The sequence below is a fragment of the Nymphalis io genome, chromosome Z, assembly GCF_905147045.1.
Source record: "Nymphalis io chromosome Z, ilAglIoxx1.1, whole genome shotgun sequence".
Classification (NCBI taxonomy): Eukaryota; Metazoa; Arthropoda; class Insecta; order Lepidoptera; family Nymphalidae; genus Nymphalis; species Nymphalis io.
Genome location: NC_065918.1, coordinates 15,319,246 through 15,338,542, shown reverse-complemented (window position 1 = coordinate 15,338,542; position 19,297 = coordinate 15,319,246). Strand labels below are relative to the sequence as shown.

The following is a 19,297-nucleotide window of genomic DNA, read 5'->3' as shown; positions in this document are numbered from 1 at the left end:
ATTCCTACTTTTAATGTAGACGCGCGCATTTGATATTATTCTTACATTTTTACAATTTATATTTTTCTTGTATTCTGATTGGTTAATTTTTACTTCACTTTTTGAATATATATTCGTACCGTTTTTTAAAAATCATTCAACCGATTCCACCATAATCAACCAGTTCTACCGTTCTCAAGAAGTTTTATTTTACTGCTTAAACGTTCACCTCCTAAACAACTATATAATAATGGAAAACTTACATTAATTAAAATACAAAATAAGAAAAATATAATATAAGAAGTGCTGCTAAATTTGCTAATAGATTAAGAATTTCTCAAAGCTTTTATACTGCTATTTAATTTTATAATACTGAGACGGTATGGTATTGTTATTGTTTTGAAGACAAGGTCACTCATCACACCGAATTTGTAATCCAAAAGTATTTTTACTCCGTTATAACAAACACCTGTCGAAATTGGAGTTACAGAAATCATCAAAATAGTTAACTACACGTATGAAGATGCTCCTCATTTTATTTTATGGTGTCTCATGCTTTACGTTCGATTTAATAACAAAATATATACGAATGAATTTTTATGTGATATATTATCTATTTTAATGCAACTTTTCACAAAACTGAAATCATTAGGATTTTCAAAGAGGTTGGTTACAAAAAAAAAACACAAATCTACCACCGGTTCGGGAATAAGCACCTCAGATATTGAGACTCAGAGGGATTTATTTACTTAGTGATAAATTGAAAGACGTCTTTTTATTTTAAATTAAGGAAGTATCACCAGCAAACAATACTATCTCATGTTTGTTACTTAAGATGTGGCAAGTCATTTATATAATTGGGGAAGAAAAATGGACCAAGAATAGATCCTTGATTTCTTTTCATTTACATCAACCCTCTGAATCAGATTGCTCAGATACGAAATAAGCAGATTGAGTGCTTTGTCTCTAATGCCATAGTAAGGTAAATTCTTGAGCAACGTTTCATGTTGCACACAATCCAAGACCTCAGATAAATCACAAAATAAGCCCTTAGGCATCCAGTGACTCCACCCAGGCTCTTTAATCATCGGTTGTCGAGCGATCCCTTGTAAAGCCAAATTGTTTATTGTGTAACACCTTGCATGTGTCATAATGTACAAACATTTTGTTAAGTATTAGTTTTTCAAAGATCTTGCTTGGTAGTCAAGGGGTATTAAATATTAATTTACATTGTTATTTGTATATGCATAACGAATTTGACATGCTATTGTTACGAGGTAATATCATATGAATGATGACATCGCTTGATTCTTATTTACATTGTTTTTTTATTGAATAGATATATTGCCGCGAACTTTTGAATTACTATTTCGAATATTCAAAAAAATTGATTATAATAAAAATTAAATAACTAACTTTAAAACTTAAGAGTATAAGTGGTAAGTATTAAAAGTCTTATGGATGTTGTACAATAATTATTATTTTTCTTTTAATAAAGATGGCCGTACCCGTGCATGTTCTGAAACAAACAAGAGAATTAAAGTATATAAATGAGGCTATGCTGCATACAACAATAAAGCAAAAAAGAAAGAAACGACACTCCAAGGGGAAAATTTTATTTCAAAAATTAAATTTTAAAGTATTTGATTTTAGGATTTGCACTACTGGGGCATGTATATTTAAAAAATTCAATTTAAGTATACTAAGAACGAAAAAAATTACTTTGTACACAGGTGAATAATAGGAACATTTTATGCATGTGTCATTGTGTCACTATCTAGAATTATAGCTAAAGAAACAATAAATACAAAATTTATAATAAAATTATTTACTTTAATTAACAAATGCTTATAAAGTATTAAGTGGTATGATACCTAAATAAAGATTCTGAAGAAGTCACAAATACTTTTCTTAAAATTAGTCGCAAAGGCTTTAGAGACTACACATATTGTAAACATTAAGCTGACAATTACAAGAAAAATCTTAAACTTTGGATTTGGTAACAGCCTGTAAATGTCCCAAGTGCTAAGGCCTCTTCTCCCTTTTTGAGAAGAAGGTTTGGAGCTAATTCCACCACACTGCTCCAATGCGTGTTGGTGGAATACACACGTGGCAGAATTTTAGTGAAATTAGACACATGCTGGTTTCCTCACGATTTTTCCTTCCCCGAAAAGCACGAGATTATAACCACAAATTAAGCACATGAAAAACTTCAATGGTGCTTGCATCATCGGTTAGGATTCACGCGTATAGCCATCTCGGCTATTGGATTACTCCAGGCTTAATAGGATGTATAAAATATAGAGATGTTTTTCTTCAAACAAGCTTTATAATACATGTAGAAAGGTATTAACTAAATATAAATATTTATACTACAGTTACAAATTACACGAAAACCAATTGAATATGAAAAAGCATAAAGATACGGTTATCAGATATATTATCAACAACAAGTCGCGAAAAATCAATAGATGCAGCAAATATTGATTGCGATAGTATTGAGAAACATATGGCAAATAACATAATAAGTAGAGCGAAAACCACTGTAGTCGAACTTATAAGTAAACAAACTAAGTTTTCAAACCAAATGAACTCGTTCTATATGATTCCAACAGGTGAGTTTGAGAGTCTCAAATTGTTAATCCAAGCAAATAAAGCATTCAAGATTACTAATGCGAGTAGTTGTGATTTAGCAAAAACCAATTACACTCATCTGTAATGAACTTTTTGAGAACGGTTCATTTATCCAATATTTAAATCATACATACTGACAATATTTGTAATTAAATAAATATCCAGGGACATTATTCACACAAGGCCATCTGATCCCATGCTAAGTAGAGCTCGTACTATAGACACCGGACAAAAGTAAATATATACTTATATAGATAATTACCCCCAGACTCAGGACAGACTATTATACGCAAAAATGTCTGTCCTGGGTGGGAATCGACCCCAAGACCAGCGGCGCGAAAGGCAAGTATCTACCAACCACGCCAACCGGCTCGTCTTTCGTCGTAATTATAAACCAATTTCGCTTTTGCCAAAACTATAAAAATAATTGAAAAAATACCTAATGCTAAACTAAAGCGATATTTGGAAAAATAATAATAGTTTAACAAGAAATCAATATGGATTTAGGAATTAAGAGATTAATTTCAAATGCTTAATATTACAGATTGTATTTATAGACAATCAAAGTAAGTGACTCGATACTGTGTTTCTGCAATTTTTGGTAAAAATCTCGATTCTTAGATTAGTTTCAATTATGATCGAACCCAGTCTTAAAATTGGAAATTCAATTAGCAATGAGTTGATTATATCATGTCTGTTAGGGAAGCATTTTGGATTCGACGGTGTTTTTTATTTGTATTAATTATTTCTAAAACAATAACTTTTGCTGTTTTAATCTGTAATGGAAAATCATGGAATGAACTATATAAATAAATGCTAACGATTTTAGGGTCATAACTCAACAAGGCTTGACCAAAACCAATGTTAACGTCATATGATGATACTGCGAAATTATTAAAACTTTTTTTTTTAGTAACGCTGGAAAATGCATTTCGTGTTTCCCTCAAGGGAACAGTACGGCCTCCTTCTGCGACATCACACTTTCACAGAAGGTCTCCGCCGACAAGGAATGCCTCTGTGGCCCACACGCAGCACATTCGGTCAGGTTGTGATGCACCGTGCCGAATGGCGCACCACACTTGTGGCAGGAGGGTGACAACTCCCGCCACGCTGTCTTGTGCAGGTACTTAAGGAAGCAGACGGGTCCCGTAAGTACCTGCGTCAACCTGAGAGCGTGCCTCGTTTCCTTTTGACTCAGCGACTCAAGTGGGAACGTACCATCTTCACTGTCACCAGGCCCACCGTAGGGGACCCCAGGTCCTTCTCCATCGGGTGGTCAGGGCTGGGCTAGAGGTTCGATCCGACCTTCGCCAACCGTGAACGGTCACCGCGTTCCCTCTCCTCGGCCCGAAAGCAGTTCTATGCAAGCACCTCTGCCTGGATTTCCCAGGGCGGATCACCCGCGAGGCTGGTCGCCGCTGTCCAAGACACCGAACGATACCCTCTGATAACTCGCACCGCTATGGCCCTCTGCGGCTTCCGCAGGAGTTCACGGGACAGTGATCGAGGTGCAGGCCCAAATGAAGAAACTTGACTTGATCGTGAATGGGCGATGGTGCTTCAGGCAACTCTTCGCGCAACTCGGTCCGAAGGTCAGCGCCGCCGCCGCGTTAGGCCGCCTCCTATCCTACGTGAGAGGACCGGGATCGCTAAGCCGGCACCTCTGTGCCAGTGTAGTGATGTCGGTGATTCTATATGGTGCCCCGATATGGGTCGACGCGCTCACCGCTCACAACGGCAGTTGAACATTGACTGAGAAACGTCACATAGGTAGTGTGCGATACAGATAACGCTCTACGAAGCTGAAATTAGCTCAGTGTCTCTTCTCAAAGATCGATATGCAATATTTATTGACGGGCACTATATGTTTATAGAGCGGTGTTTGTGTTTGCTTTTTACGATACTTTTTTTTTTTGTTGTACTATTACTGTTTCAACTTTCTGGCGACTTTTGCTTATGCTTCCTGTTGGTACGTACGGATTAGATCTATCGTCTACACGCTGCATTTTTGCTACTTTTTAAGATTCTGATTTTTGTTTGCGATTTAATTAATGATGTTAAAAAGAAGAATGTCACATAAATTACATGTTTGTTAACTCGACTTATTGGGTGGGGCAAATTTCTATACACCACTAGAGAATGGGTTGCGGGATGTCTAATGAAATAATAAATTTATAAACTTACATAATTTAAACTCCCTGCTCCGTTAATTCCAATGTGACGAATGTATTTTTCACTGTTCAATTCTCATGTCTAAAATGTCAATTTTTCTCCGTAGTCAGTCATTTGTCAGTCTGATAGTTTCGATTTTCTTGTTAAACAGCATTCTGAAATCGAAATTGTTATCGATCAATTTAAAATAAAATACTAATAATTACATTGCAGAGATCAACAAGTGACAGTTGCTCACGTCATATATAGGGATTACATGAACTTATCGATGAACTATGAAGTAAATATTAATAAAAATAATGTCCTCCAGACCGATTTTGGCCGCGGCGGCCAATCTCAAGAGAGATTACCCAACTGCGCAGGAGATATTATAGTGCACAAGTCTGAGCGCAAACACAAGTGCACTCTCTATTTCCTAACTCTCATAATCCGATGGGACGGCAATCCGACACGAGCGGAAAGAGTTCAAGTGCAGGCCCAACGGCTTTACGTGCTTTCCGAGGGACGGGAGTGTACACACTTACAACTAGCCTCTAGATTAGCCACTAGACCAACGAGCCAGTCAAGATTAAATATTACTGCCACTCACTACCGCCACGCACAAAACTTTCAACCGACAAACAGCAGTACATTGCACAGCAGAATTGTTGCAAAAGTGAAATTACAGACAATATGCATCGACGGTGTACCAATGACTTTGAGTGGGCGGTGACCACTTACTATCTCGTCTGTCTATTTGTTAAAGGAGCTTGCAATTAAGATGCTAATGTTTATGGTACGGTACGTCAGATATCCATTTCAATAAAGGTTTCTATTATGCATTTGCGATATTATAAACTATTAAAAACAAATAGACGCACTAAATATTTCATTCATTTTAACACACATTGATAAGTCCTTCGCAGAAATCTTACAAATACAAACTTACAATTCAATCAATCTTACAATTACAAATATTATTATTCGATTATTCGCGACATATAAAAAAATCAAAATGCAAAAGCATTGCATGTATTCGCTCATTTCGCAATTAGCACACGTTTTCTTTGTGGCCGCTGTACATATACAGCGGCGAACGTACTTTCGCTTTTAGGGCAAAGTACGCGCTGAGGAAGAAACATAAAAATACGATCGCAGTATATTAAATCGTATGCATGCTTAGCTAGCAAATATTCTGGGCACTAAGGCAAAATCAACTATAACTTAAGTATATGCTTTTTATTCAATGTCTTCCTAGTTTTTAGGGGACCAGGTTGTCAGAGAGGGGTCAATAAAATCCAGAAGGCCATCAGGAAATACCTCGTATGACATTATCGTAGGTCGGAAAAATAACGCACAGCTGTCATACTATTAATTGAACACGCGCTCTCTAGCTTACTCAAAATATATTAATTTAAATAATATATATAAAAAAATAGTAATTAAGGTTCGCAAACTAACATATTATATATAAAACATTTAGTACTCAGCACCTCAGTAAATATCATTGCAACACAGGCACCTTGCCTCACAGGTATCACTAAGCCATTACGATTAAGAAATTTGGGAGATGTAAAAAAAATAATTTGACTTTAATTAAACCTAAGAAAACATAGTAAGGGCATTTAGAATAATCGTCTGTTAAAAATAAATAAAACAAAGATTATTAAGTACGGTTTAAGTTACCTTCTATCTCTCGACTGCAGTAATTAAATTACTAGTGCAAAAAGAAGATGTCAATGAGTAACTCGTTAGTACATAAAAATAAATAAAAAATAAAACAACAAATTCGCATTAGCTTATTATATATTTCGAAGCTTTGTTTCCTTAATAAATCTACTTCATTTAAAAGTAACAATCATTGCACAAATAGAGATCGAATGCAAAAATAAATATGCAAATATTTATAAATAACCCCTTTTTGTAGTAGTTATTTATAAATATTTGCCAGTAATGCTACTAAAATTCATATTATTAATATAATAACCTTATACTTACATTGGTTCAAAGCCATTGAAGTTGATATTTGAATCTTATTATGTTGCTTAGTTTTCTGAAAAAAATATTTATAATATTTTTAATGAATGTATGAACATACCGTAATGGGGAAATACAGCTATAAAATAATTTTTAAAAAATCAAACATGAATATATGAAAATTATATATTATTTATTTCAAATAAAAAGCAAAAATGACCTTGTAAAATAGCTTTTAGATAATAAGGAAGGAGATATAATAAACTAAAAAAAATACTCTATCATGGCGTCATCTGACATTGGCATGCTATGAAATAATTCCTCACACCACCAAGATAAAAAATAATAAAAAAAAAATAATTGAAAATATATTTCAATGTCTTCATTACGAAAAGGTATTTGCATGTATAGTGGAGCTACTTTCTTAAGTTTAAAAAAACAATATGAGTTTTTAGAATAAATAAAATAAAATAGAAATATTGATAAAACTGCAAATAATTAGTGATTGAAATTCTAAAGCATTTATTATGTCCAATATAAGAACTTTTTACTCTGCCTAATTAAATAATTTTCTATGAATCCCAATTAGAATTTTCAAAAATAAATCAGTATTTTAAAAGCTGACTGTGTTTATAATGCGAGTTATTACTTGATGCACTGGGTTCCTGTTACAAATTAAATGTACGTAAACTATTTGTATGTTGAATTAAATATATAATTGAATGGACTGTCAGTCGCAAGTGGATTGCTTGATGATAAGTTGTTACAGTGGGCTGTGGTCACCATAGTTTATAAATATTAGCTTCCACTCGTGGCTTTGCCCGCGTTTGAGGGGACGGAGATATACCTACGCCTTTTGTTAAGCCGTGAAAATGTTACAAAGAAATTAATAAACAATCTCACTTTCGCATTTATATTTATATAATAAGGATCCGTTTACGCCTAGGCTGTCTCTGTCAATAGCTATGATCCAAGAAGTTTTGTCTAGTTGTGATTTTAATTACACGTCATTACTCACCCTTAAATTCAGATTTTATAAACTTATGCTTTTGTTAAGTAGGTATGCTTTTGGTAAACAACGGTGGCATTGCCACTTTGATTTGACAGCAGACGGCAGTCGGCACAGAGTACATAATCATTACGTCTTCGATGACTGTTTAATAGACTTGACAAGCCACCGGTGTTGCCAAGTCATCGAAACAAGATGTGGTCAAAAACTTATATGACATAATGTTAAAAAATTCGAATCATAAAAAGTGCTTCAAATATTTTATTTTATTCTGGAATTCCATAGACAATGTTCGTTCAAATTTGCGGATCACTTAATATCTGGCGATGTATTAAGGAGCTAGCAATAAAGATATTAACTTTTATAGTACGTACGGTAGGTCAGATGTCAATTTCAAAAATGTATATTCCACAATGAATTTATGAATAAAGTATATATATATATATTACATCAGCAGAGTTATTATGTGTTTATGGGATATATGGCAGTGATCATAATTTCAAAAACAGACAAACAGGCAAACGAAATGAAATTATATTTCATTCATCAAAACACACATATTGATAATAATAATTCTTTCGCAGAAATGTTACAAATATTCGATTATTCGAAATACGTTCATTTATAAAAAACACGACTTAATTAGTTTAAAGTTCACATTAAAAATAAATATCATTTAATCTGTAAACAGAATCGAATAATATTTAGTATACAAAGGATAGAGTATAACCGGTTAAAATTCAATGACTTCCTAGTTTTTAGGGGACCAGGTTGTCGGAGAGAGGTCAATAAAATCCAGAAGGCCATAAGGATAATACCTCGTGTGACATTATCGTAGGTCGGAAAAATACCGCTCAGCTCTCATACTATTAATTGATTCATAAGAATATGTACAGAAGGTTCGCAAATTAACATATTATAATAAAACGATTTATTTTATTTACTCACTGCATAACGTTCATGGTGTACAAATTCTGGTGGTAGGGCTTTGTGCAAGCTCGTCTGGGTAGGTACCATCCACTCATCAGATATTCTACCGCAAAACAGCAATACTTGATATTGTTGTGTTCTGGTTTGAAGGGTGAGTGAGCCAGTGTAATTACAGGCACAAGGGACATAAAATCTTAGTTCCCAAGGTTGGTGGCGCATTGGCTATAAGCGATGGTTGACATTTCTTACAATGCCAATGTCTAAGGGCGTTTGGTGACCACTTACCATCAGGTGGCCCATATACTCGTCCACCTTCCTATGCTATAAAAAAAATAAAAAATGCGGATACAATGCGATAACATGCGATACATGCAGCGTCTATCACAGTATCATCTACGCTCTATCCACTAAGCTCTCACGGCTCTTCTGAATAGCACATAGATTAATACAACGTGAGGATTCTCAAGTTTATCAACAGGTGAAAAATGTCACCCGCTTTCAAAAATGAAAATTAAGATTCAGTACCAGCTAATCGAATATCGGCTGAAAAAAAAAATAGTGTGACACTCACCTTTTGAACACTACATTTTTACCAGGTTGTCAAGGAAGATGTCATGGATTCATTCGTGCACTTTAACAGAGCAATTTGAATACGTTCAAAATGTATACTTAAGCGTATTCATGTAATTAACTTAATTTGTATTTTAAAAACTTACTAGTACTTATTAACATCCTAGTTATAATATTTGCAGTTAATAGTGTACTGTGTCCACGACTTTTCGTGTGAAATTCATCTTACAGTATTAGTAAAGAACCAATATAAATTAATATAAATTTCTTAAACTAAGTTTTTTTATTCTTAATCTACATAGATTTTCATTTTTATTGTTAAGTTTTTTTATAGGTACATGAAAGTCACAATTTTTTTTTTATTTATGATATTGTTTATTACTCTAACTTTTATAATTTCTGTTGCTATGCATTATACACATTAACTTATCTAAATGTTTAACATCGTAATATTTTTTCATTAACAAAAGTTACTATTCCTCTAGGGTTCCAAGGTGATAAGCCAACATTCAGTTGGCCATGGGAAAAACAATCTTTTCGTATATCGATTCTAAGCAAAGAGATGGTTAGTCCCTGGGATTTATTATTAGTGAGTACACAATTGCAAGCGATTGATTCTTTCATTTCTTGTGATGTTTTCACAGGAAATTATAGTTGTTTGAAAGATATCGGTAAGTCGATGAAATTCATGAATCCTCGGGATAGTTGCTGCAGTTAAATTGTCTTTTAAGCGTTTAATTAGTAACCTTTTGCTATTATATTATATAATTATTGCACATTTTTAGAGGGTATGTTTATCATGCATATCATATCATGAACTTATCAGAATTTATATAGTATACTTACTACACGTATAAGATGCCGCAGACCGTGGACCATCCGACCTATCGATTTCAGGGTTAGTTCTCAAATTCGGACCAAGTTTGAACAGTTATTGTGAGAAGTTATACTTCTCTTAAGACTGGCCCTCGCAGTTCGAAGTTCAGGTTCTAAATACAACTATATAAAGGAGAAGATTTAGGACATGCTTTGATAATATCTCTCCGTGCCGCCTTCATGAAGAACCTTTTTTTTTTTTTAACAGGATAATATATAGCCATTACAGGTACTTAAATTAAACAATAGGTACATATTAAAATATTTATTAAAATATTTTTAAATAGCTATAACATTTAATTATATTTTTGAATTTATGAAATAACTATAACCGACGATAAATGTTATGTTGTTATCGAGGATATTTTACACTAAAGAACCGTAACCGTAACAGCCTGTCCCACTGCTGGGCTAAAGGTCTTCTCTCCTCTATTTGAGGAGAAGGTTAGAAGGTACACTAACGTTAACGTTAACTAAGGTTAGAAGGTACACTAAAGAACAAATATGCTATAATAAGGGGTAAAATTGTTTTTAGTTTGATTGATATTCTTTGAAAAGTATGGTAAAAAGAATAAAAAACAGCCATAATGAAATTAACCGATTAAATATATTCGATTAACCAAACAATATACCATCATATAAAATGTAAATATTTCTCGTCATCACTTAATGAATATTACAATTATCTTGTATATTTTATTAATATTATAATTTAGTAATTTACAAAATTACTAAATTGCTATATTATATATAATACGGACGTAATATTCGATATGCGATATTCACCATAAAAATTAAGCATAATATTAATTCAAGAACACACTCAACATTTTACTTGTGAATAATGAAGTGATTTCTTACAGATTATCACTGCTGGTGATGTTTTATTTTTTAGTCACTTTATAATGCGTTGGTACGTTTTACGCTGGACACGTGATTAGCAAAAAAAAAAAAAAGAGAAACATGATAACAATGATCTAACTGTCCATTGAATATGCCGATACATCCTACTGAAATGACTACGTGTTTTTTTCTTAGATGCTTATTAAAATGTCTTGTAGTATCATTTAAAATACTGAGATTTATTGAATTATAATTACGCATTTGTGTACAATCATATGATTAGTTCGTTTTAAAATAAATAATCAACGTCAACCGAACAAGCGATCCAATTAATTACCGTGTGCCTCACGTTTCTTTTTCTTATTTTTTTTTAATTATATCGCAACGAATATTTTGTACTGTAGCTTATAATGTCAAAGGTATTTTAGGTATTTTTTTAAAATTATTGTTTTATAAATTTTAATAAGGTGTCAAATAATTTGATGTAAATAATAATAATAATGTCCTCCAGACCGATTTTGGCCACGGCGGCCAATCTCAGGAGAGATTAGCCAACTACGCACTAGATATTATAGGGCACAAGTGTGGGCGCAAACACAGGTGCACTCTATCCCCTAACTCTCATAATCCGATGGGACGGCAATCCGAAACGACCAAAAAGAGTTCAGGCGCAGAACCAACGACTTTACGTGCTTTCCGAGGCACGGGAGTGTACACATTTTCAACTTCCAGACTCCGGGCTAAGAATCTAAGAATTTTCTGACAGTAAAACCGAATAATGTTTTATTGGAATTGAGCCCAGGACCTCCGGGTCTGCGGCCTTTCATCAACCCACTAGACCAACGAGGCAGTCATATATGTAATAATAATATATAATATTATTATATATATGTATAGCACTGATAAACCAGACCGATTTAAGCTCCTCATTAACACCTGCATTTTTGTGGTAAATTAATTTTAGGTTTATTATTTATTATTTTAAAATTTTAGCATTTATTATATTTATATTTACAAATATAAGCAGTAAGCAACGATAAAAAATTATATGCCAACTTTACTATATATTGCTTAAAGGACATAGATCATTAAATTAAAATTCGATTTATAATCATTACAAAATACTACATAAAAAAACGGAACTTTTTTCTCGAAAACGCTGCTAGCTTTTATTGCTGTGCACGTAAAGCTAATTTTGTACTTTCGTTGACAAAAGTTACATTTTTATTTTTTTAAGCAGCTATGTACATGCCAGGTTTTCTGGTGCTTCTTTGGAATAAAACGGTATGAACAAATTTTGTAAATACTTCGGATTATTAGAGTTAGGGAGAGTGCACCTGTGTTTGCGCACACACTTGTGCACTATACGATCTCCTGCGTAGTTGGCTAATCTCTCTTAAGATTGGCTGCCGTGCCCGATATCGGTCTGGAGGACATTATTATTATTGTAACCTTATTACTATTTTATTATATTTTTTGATCCAGACTAAAAAGGCTGAATCAACTGACTTTTACAACAATTCATGAAAAAAAAATAACCAAAAGTTTTTTAAAATAATAACCATAACCGTACCGTCATATCGTCGATCACTTCACAACGTAATTGGACTAAATGACTAGGACTGGGACTGAAATAGATTAAAACGAAAACGCGTCAAATTGTGATCGTTTTTTCAATTTAAATGAAAATCCGCCAACAACAATCCGTCTTGGCTAAGACTCGTATAAACAAAATCAATTAAATAGAAACAAAAAATTTATAAATATTACTTTTAAGTTTTTATGGTAAGTATTTTAGGTACACTTTACAAATTCGAATGCAGGTTTTTTTTATATTGCTGCATATTAATTTGACATTTTAAATATTTTCAGAGGAAAATACCAACATAGATTTCCTAATTAAAATAGATTTAATGCAAGCATTTATGTTTGTGAAGACTGGATTTGAATTAGGTAATGTTTTTGCTGTGTAAATGTCAGTTTGGTACAAGAAGGGTGGTGATTGATTAAAAGCTACATGATTCTAAGAAATACTTTGAAATAGCAAATAATATGCAAAAAGCTTTGGAATCTACAAAACAGCTCGAATTTCAACAACGTCTTGATAATAAAACAATGTATTTTATAAATTCCATTGTTAAAATAAAACTGCATTGTTTTTTTAAGAGATATAGTGCGTGTTAATTACTTTAATAAAATATGTAATGATGTTGAAATATTTTGTTCTCAGACCAATAAAAATACTGAATTAACTCGTTTTGGATAATCTTTGCGTAACTCATTGCGAGTCAGAGATTTAGTAATAAAATTGTAAGCAGAGGGCCATGACTTTTCCGGTACGAGTCATATAAGTAATTTATAATATGTACAATTAATCAAATTAATGAAACATAACTGACTATATACAGTGCTTTTTATTTGCCATTGCCATTTATAACATGGAAACCAACAAAATAGTAATATATTACATACATATTTTCATTATGAACTGGTTAGGTGTCGATAAAGTTATGTATAGTGACCATAAAGCAAACATCTCAAAAACGATATTTTTAAAATTTACAAAAAAAAAATGAGATGATACATAATTTGTTAAAATGAATGAAATGAATTATTGTGAAATTTTTCCTATACAATTATTATTAATTATAAACTTATTATTAAATTTCACGTCACTTATAGGCTTTTAATTAAATAATTGTCTATAAGAGAAATTTGAGACTTAAGGTTCTTGAGTAAAGAATTTTGTCATTAAGTTACTTGGAGAAAAATAAATAATGAGACTGTAAAAATATAAACTTAATTTCAAGAAACAACAAGAAAAAACAAAACATTTCAAGAATATTCGCATCACAATAGTATATCACCATAAGTCGGTTACGGTTATATCATACGGTATCATTGTGTGAGGAAATTCATCCTATATTTATAATGTATTTGTTGAATTAAAAAAAAAATGTATCACCTTATGCGATGTTTACTGGTGGTAGAGCTTTTTGCATGCTCAACTGGGTAGATCATCTACCCTCTCATCAGATATTCTACCGCAAACCAGCAGTACTTGGTATTGTTGTGTTCCGGTTTGAAGGGTGAGTGAGCCAGTGTAATAACAGGCACAAGGGACATAACATCTTAGTTCCCAAGGTGGGTGGCGCATTGGTGATGTAAGCGATGGTTAACATTTCTTACAATGCCAATATCTATGGGCGTTGGTGACCACTTACCATCAGGTGACCCATATGCTCGTCCGCCTTCTTATTCTATAAAAAAAAATGTTCCTCAAGTAAATTCAGTTATTACGTCTATGTAAGAAATTAAAATTGTCGACGTCACCTTCTTTACACATTTTTGAATTAGGTATGCACCTATGTTATGAAAAAATGGTACCATTTTTAAACATTTACGGCCTTATAAACTTTCCTTAACGATTATTTAGTTTAACACTGATTTCTCTTACTGTCATTATTAATTTAACTTCTCCTTCATTAATTTAATTTAATTCGTGAGAAGTTTTATTTCACAATGTTGTGTGTTACATTGTTAAATAGAACTAAATGACCTCTCGCTCACACACTTATAGAGGTAGATTTAAATAGTAATATTTCCACCATTTGCTGAGCAATTCTCTCAGTTCCTCGATTTTCTGTCTTGACAAATTGTCACCGACAATCAATCAGCAAGTCAATCACCATGGCCACAAAAATAACTCGCAACATCTTTTCCCAGGGTATTTGTTAAATGATGCAATATCTATACTAATAAAAAATTATGCCCTTTTTTGTAATGTACAAAAATGTACTGTAAATGTGTAATGTACTAAATCAATGCACATAAAACTTATACCAGAAAATGCATCGTGCGTCGGAAAAAGTTTTACTATATAATGTTATCTCTAGATGCTTCGCAATTTCGCCTGCTTTTAAGCTGTTGTTTTAATTTCAAGCTGTTATAATTAAAAATGTCAAATTACTGAAAAAAACGAAACTAAGATGTTATGATATTTAAAAGTTTGTTGTTAAAAACATGCTATATCTATGTGAAGTATCTTTGTGGAATAAAATCATAATGAGGTTATCCGGAAAAGAACTGGAATTACCCACATAGCTTGCATGATTAGCAGACAGAAGTGTCAGTGGGCTACTTGCGTATGTTGAAGGGCCGATGACTAGGAGTACTACCTACCTACTCTATGTTTACCAGCACCCTCTAGATAGGACCTGAATAAGATCGTGGAATCGGATGGATGCGGAAGGCGGGGACCGGGACAAACTTTGAGATAAGCCTTTGTATATGCAATGGATTGCGATTAACTGTCGATTAGTTTCAATGATTGCATCCACTTGATACCACTTATCTTGATTAAGTGTCCGTGCCCTTATTTGTTATATTATACATTAATTTGTGCTAACAACAAACATTAAATACTAATGGTACATATTACAACTGTATTAATACATGTACGAGTATCAACACAGTAATGAATAAAAAAATAATAGAGATGATGTTTTGGTTTTGTATTTAGAAGTAGTGGAAAAATAAAAAAATCTTGAATAAAATATGTATTTATGTAGATAATCTTAGGATGGTATTATGTATAACCTGGTTTTTTTTTAATTTATGAGTTCTTTGTTCAGGTTTTAGGGAACGTTGGCTATTATAATACCAGGCGTTTTTAAAAATAAAATTCAATGGTTGGCCGCATATTGACAATGTAAAGAATGGTCATTATCACAAGGTACGGTTAGAGATTTTTATAAAATTCCCAGAATTGAATATAAATAAATAAATCTGACTCCTTGATCTCATCACCGTTAAACATTAGTGCTCCGGCTATAGATTAGGTTCGAGAAATCAAGATATAACATCACGACCTACAACCCACGTAGCGATGTTACAGTCTAGCAATCTTCAATAGACATAAAGGACTAATCTCGTAGATACCTCCGTGATGTCGTTGATAGCAAATTAAAAACTGGGGCTTATAAAGCTCTTAATAATTCGTATCGATCTATCGCATATCAGCACGGGGAGGTGATCATTTATGTTGAGGCATGGCATCAGCCATTTTGTTTGATTGAGATTGTTAAAACTCAAAAAGCTTGATTATATATTTAAGAATATATTAAGAATAATGGTCTACATAAAACGTTTATACCGTAATATATATCAATCTATTAAACAATAATGAATTATAGAACTAAACTTTTCTCATGAATCAAACCGTCCTTTGGGGACATACAGGGGCGGGGACTTTGTAATGTAATGATTTTTATAAAATAGATAGTTGGATGCGTAAATAAGCCAACTGATGGTATGTGGTCACCACCGCTCATAGAAATTGGCGCTGTAAGTAATATTAACCGTTTTTTACATCACCAATGCGACCCCGACCTTGGGAACTTAGATTTTATGGATCTTCTGCCTGTAGTTACAATGATGTATTCTTTGCAAATTTTTGACCTCAGTTCCAAGTATTTAAACAAAGGCATCATAAGTTCTAAAGACATAAACGTTGATCTGGCTCACTCAGCCTTCAAGTCAGTATAATCAATATATTGATTTTTCATATAATCACTTTTAACTTTACAGGCGGACTTGCACAAAGTCACTACTACCGAGTAATCTTGTACTAGTGATAGTACAACACTAAACGCTCACACAAGGAAGTAGAGAGTGGCAGCGAAGAGAGCATAAACGCATGAGAGAGCGTCATGCCATTATCTGGCACAGCATACGCGTCGCACCAGTAGAAGTTACTCAAAAAAGCTGTTTGATTCAGTTTTTTTTACGGTTAATCCGCCTTTTCTTAAGTCGTCTAATAAGTATTAAAATAAATGCCATTGAGATTTAAAGAAATATTAAAGGTTATCGAGTAAAATGTATAGCTTTTCCTTTCGACCTTTTTTAACTAGGGCAACGTAATTACTTTCTACTATTTTAACCTTGGATATATTAAGTCTCGTGAGCAGTTCGATAAGGCGAAGCAAAACCGACCGTGATGTGAAATCACATTTAATGATACCAATATAACTTTTTGTTTAAGCAATTTTGAACTCTCCGTAGTAGTTAGTTCACTTTCTTTACTTAATCGCTTTAGGCGTTTTCATATCTCACAGTCAAAATTTGGAAAAAAATGTAAGAGAATGTTGACGATTGTATTTAATTAAAGCATGCTTAGTGACTATGCAAAACCATATTCCAAACCAATTTAATAGTTATTAATAATATATAAAATACTTCATAGAATAGTACAATTATTTTAATTGACCTGAAACCCCAAACTAGGACCTGAGACATGGAGTCCTTATTTGTACTTATCTATTTACTTAAATAAACAAAGTTTAATTTAAGATAATTTAATTAACTAATTACACTTCGCTTCGCTGTATGTTATTTAATTGTTTATAATAATAATGTCCTGCAGACTGATTACTGCCACGGCGAAAAATCTCAACTACGCAGGAGATATTATAGTGCACAAGTGTGTGCGCAAACACAGGTGCACTCTCTATTCCCTAACTCTCATAATCAGATGAGACGGTTTTCGGACACGAGCAGAAAGAGTTCAGATGCAGGACCAACGACTTTACGTGCTTTCCGAGGCACGGAAGAGTACCCACTTACAACCTAGAGACTCCGGGCTGCTACTGAGAATTTTCGAAAGAAAAACTCAATAACTTCTTACAGGCCCGACTTGGAATTTGAACCCAGGACCTTACATATAGGCACAAAACCAACGAAGCGGTCAATGTTTATAATATAGGTATTTTTAACGCTTAAGTTCAGTCTTTGAGTATCATTGATTAACAAACACTGATAAACTAGCGAAGTTATTATATTAATACGATTAAATTAGAATCTCTATAATTATGTTATTAATACATAACTGGTGCCGATCGTTTCATCCCAAGGTGTAACAACCTTTTTTTTTAACGCTGGAAAAACGCATTACGCGTTTCCCCCACGGGAACACTGGGGGAGTATATGGAACTCGCCGGTGTAAAAGGCGCCGAGTGCGCCCCGAACATCGGGATACCCACTAAAAAACCAGCGGTACCCTTTCCGTCTTAACGAGGAGCGCTACGGGATCGCTTTTGCATGCTACCGTGGCGCTATGACAGCTGGCCCGCCTATGCGGGCCTTCATTCTCTAGGGAGGGTTCCCAGGGTACTGTGAACCCCCCTCTAGTCCCGACGGCGCCTATTGTGGCGGGGAGAGAAGGTGCGCATAGCGCCTTTTTCTTCTTCCCGAAGGTTTAACAACCTGTAATTGTTAGCGTTTTTGTACGACAACCGTTATTTAAGCAATTATCATGAATTATTATTGCGCATAATATTTTACAATACATTAGTTTATATAGGCACCCGGCGTTGCAAGGCCCTCTTGAATTAGTTTTCTGACAGAACTTGGTGGGGATATCTCGCTGTCTAGCGTGATTAACGCCATGATTGACAGTAAGAGGTGCTGGATGGAGACTACTGGATAGACATGACAATACGCAGGAGGCCGTGAGGCATGACGAAAGTGTCTCTGCTGACCCGCTCTGATGAAGAAGACCGAAGAGGAGGCTATAGTCGTCCCTATAGATAGACCCCGATTTAATGGACGCCGGGGCTAGGGAAGTTTTCTGTAACCCGGGAACACCCCTAGGAATGGGGGCTCGCATAGGCGTGCCAACAGCCGAGGCGTTGCGCTCGTTGCATAGTATGTGCGAGCGATCCCGTATCGCCCACCCATAGGTTAGGTACTCTCTAATACCAATGCTTTTTTTAGTGTTTTCCGAGGCATGGAAGTGTACACACAGCTATATTTCAAACTCTGGGCTGCAACTTTTCCGAGTTATAACTCAATAGTAACTATAAATGTCAGTTAGACCCCTAGGTCGATTCCTTGTAGACCTAGGCATAAAACCTGTGCTGGTTATCCGACTCACTGTGGAGCACTATTAAAATGAACAGAGAGTGTAATGATAGTATCTATCTGGTGAAAACCCGAGCATTCGTGGGTGTGAACGAAAATCGAAAAATTACTCTTAAAAAACATAGTAAGTAATATAATAAGTAACAATAGCCGGAGAATATATGGATATAAATTATTATTTTAATAAAATGATATAAACGAAACAATTGCTGATAACAACAATATAATGATTTAAATAATCCGCTAAATAAAACTCGAATAAATAATTTTACATTAATGTAACATAAATTTCATACAACAAATGTTAAAAATGTATAATATTATCATTGTTTTAAAACTTTTGTTAATTTTGTAACACAAATGCATTCTATTTTCTGTATAATAAAAATAAAAAAAATAATTACAAGT

The 19,297-nt window shown here is 33.7% G+C and overlaps 1 long non-coding RNA gene across 1 annotated transcript; it reads right to left on the bottom strand.

Moving 5' to 3' along the window:
* Window positions 1-1,416: 1,416 nt before the first annotated feature.
* Window positions 1,417-7,852, bottom strand: LOC126780544 (uncharacterized). The gene is made up of 4 exons (XR_007670519.1): window positions 7,760-7,852; window positions 6,763-6,817; window positions 4,798-4,940; window positions 1,417-1,498 (listed from the first exon to the last, which is right to left on the bottom strand). It is a non-coding gene; the product is annotated as an uncharacterized LOC126780544 (long non-coding RNA).
* Between the last annotated feature and the right edge of the window lie 11,445 nt (window positions 7,853-19,297).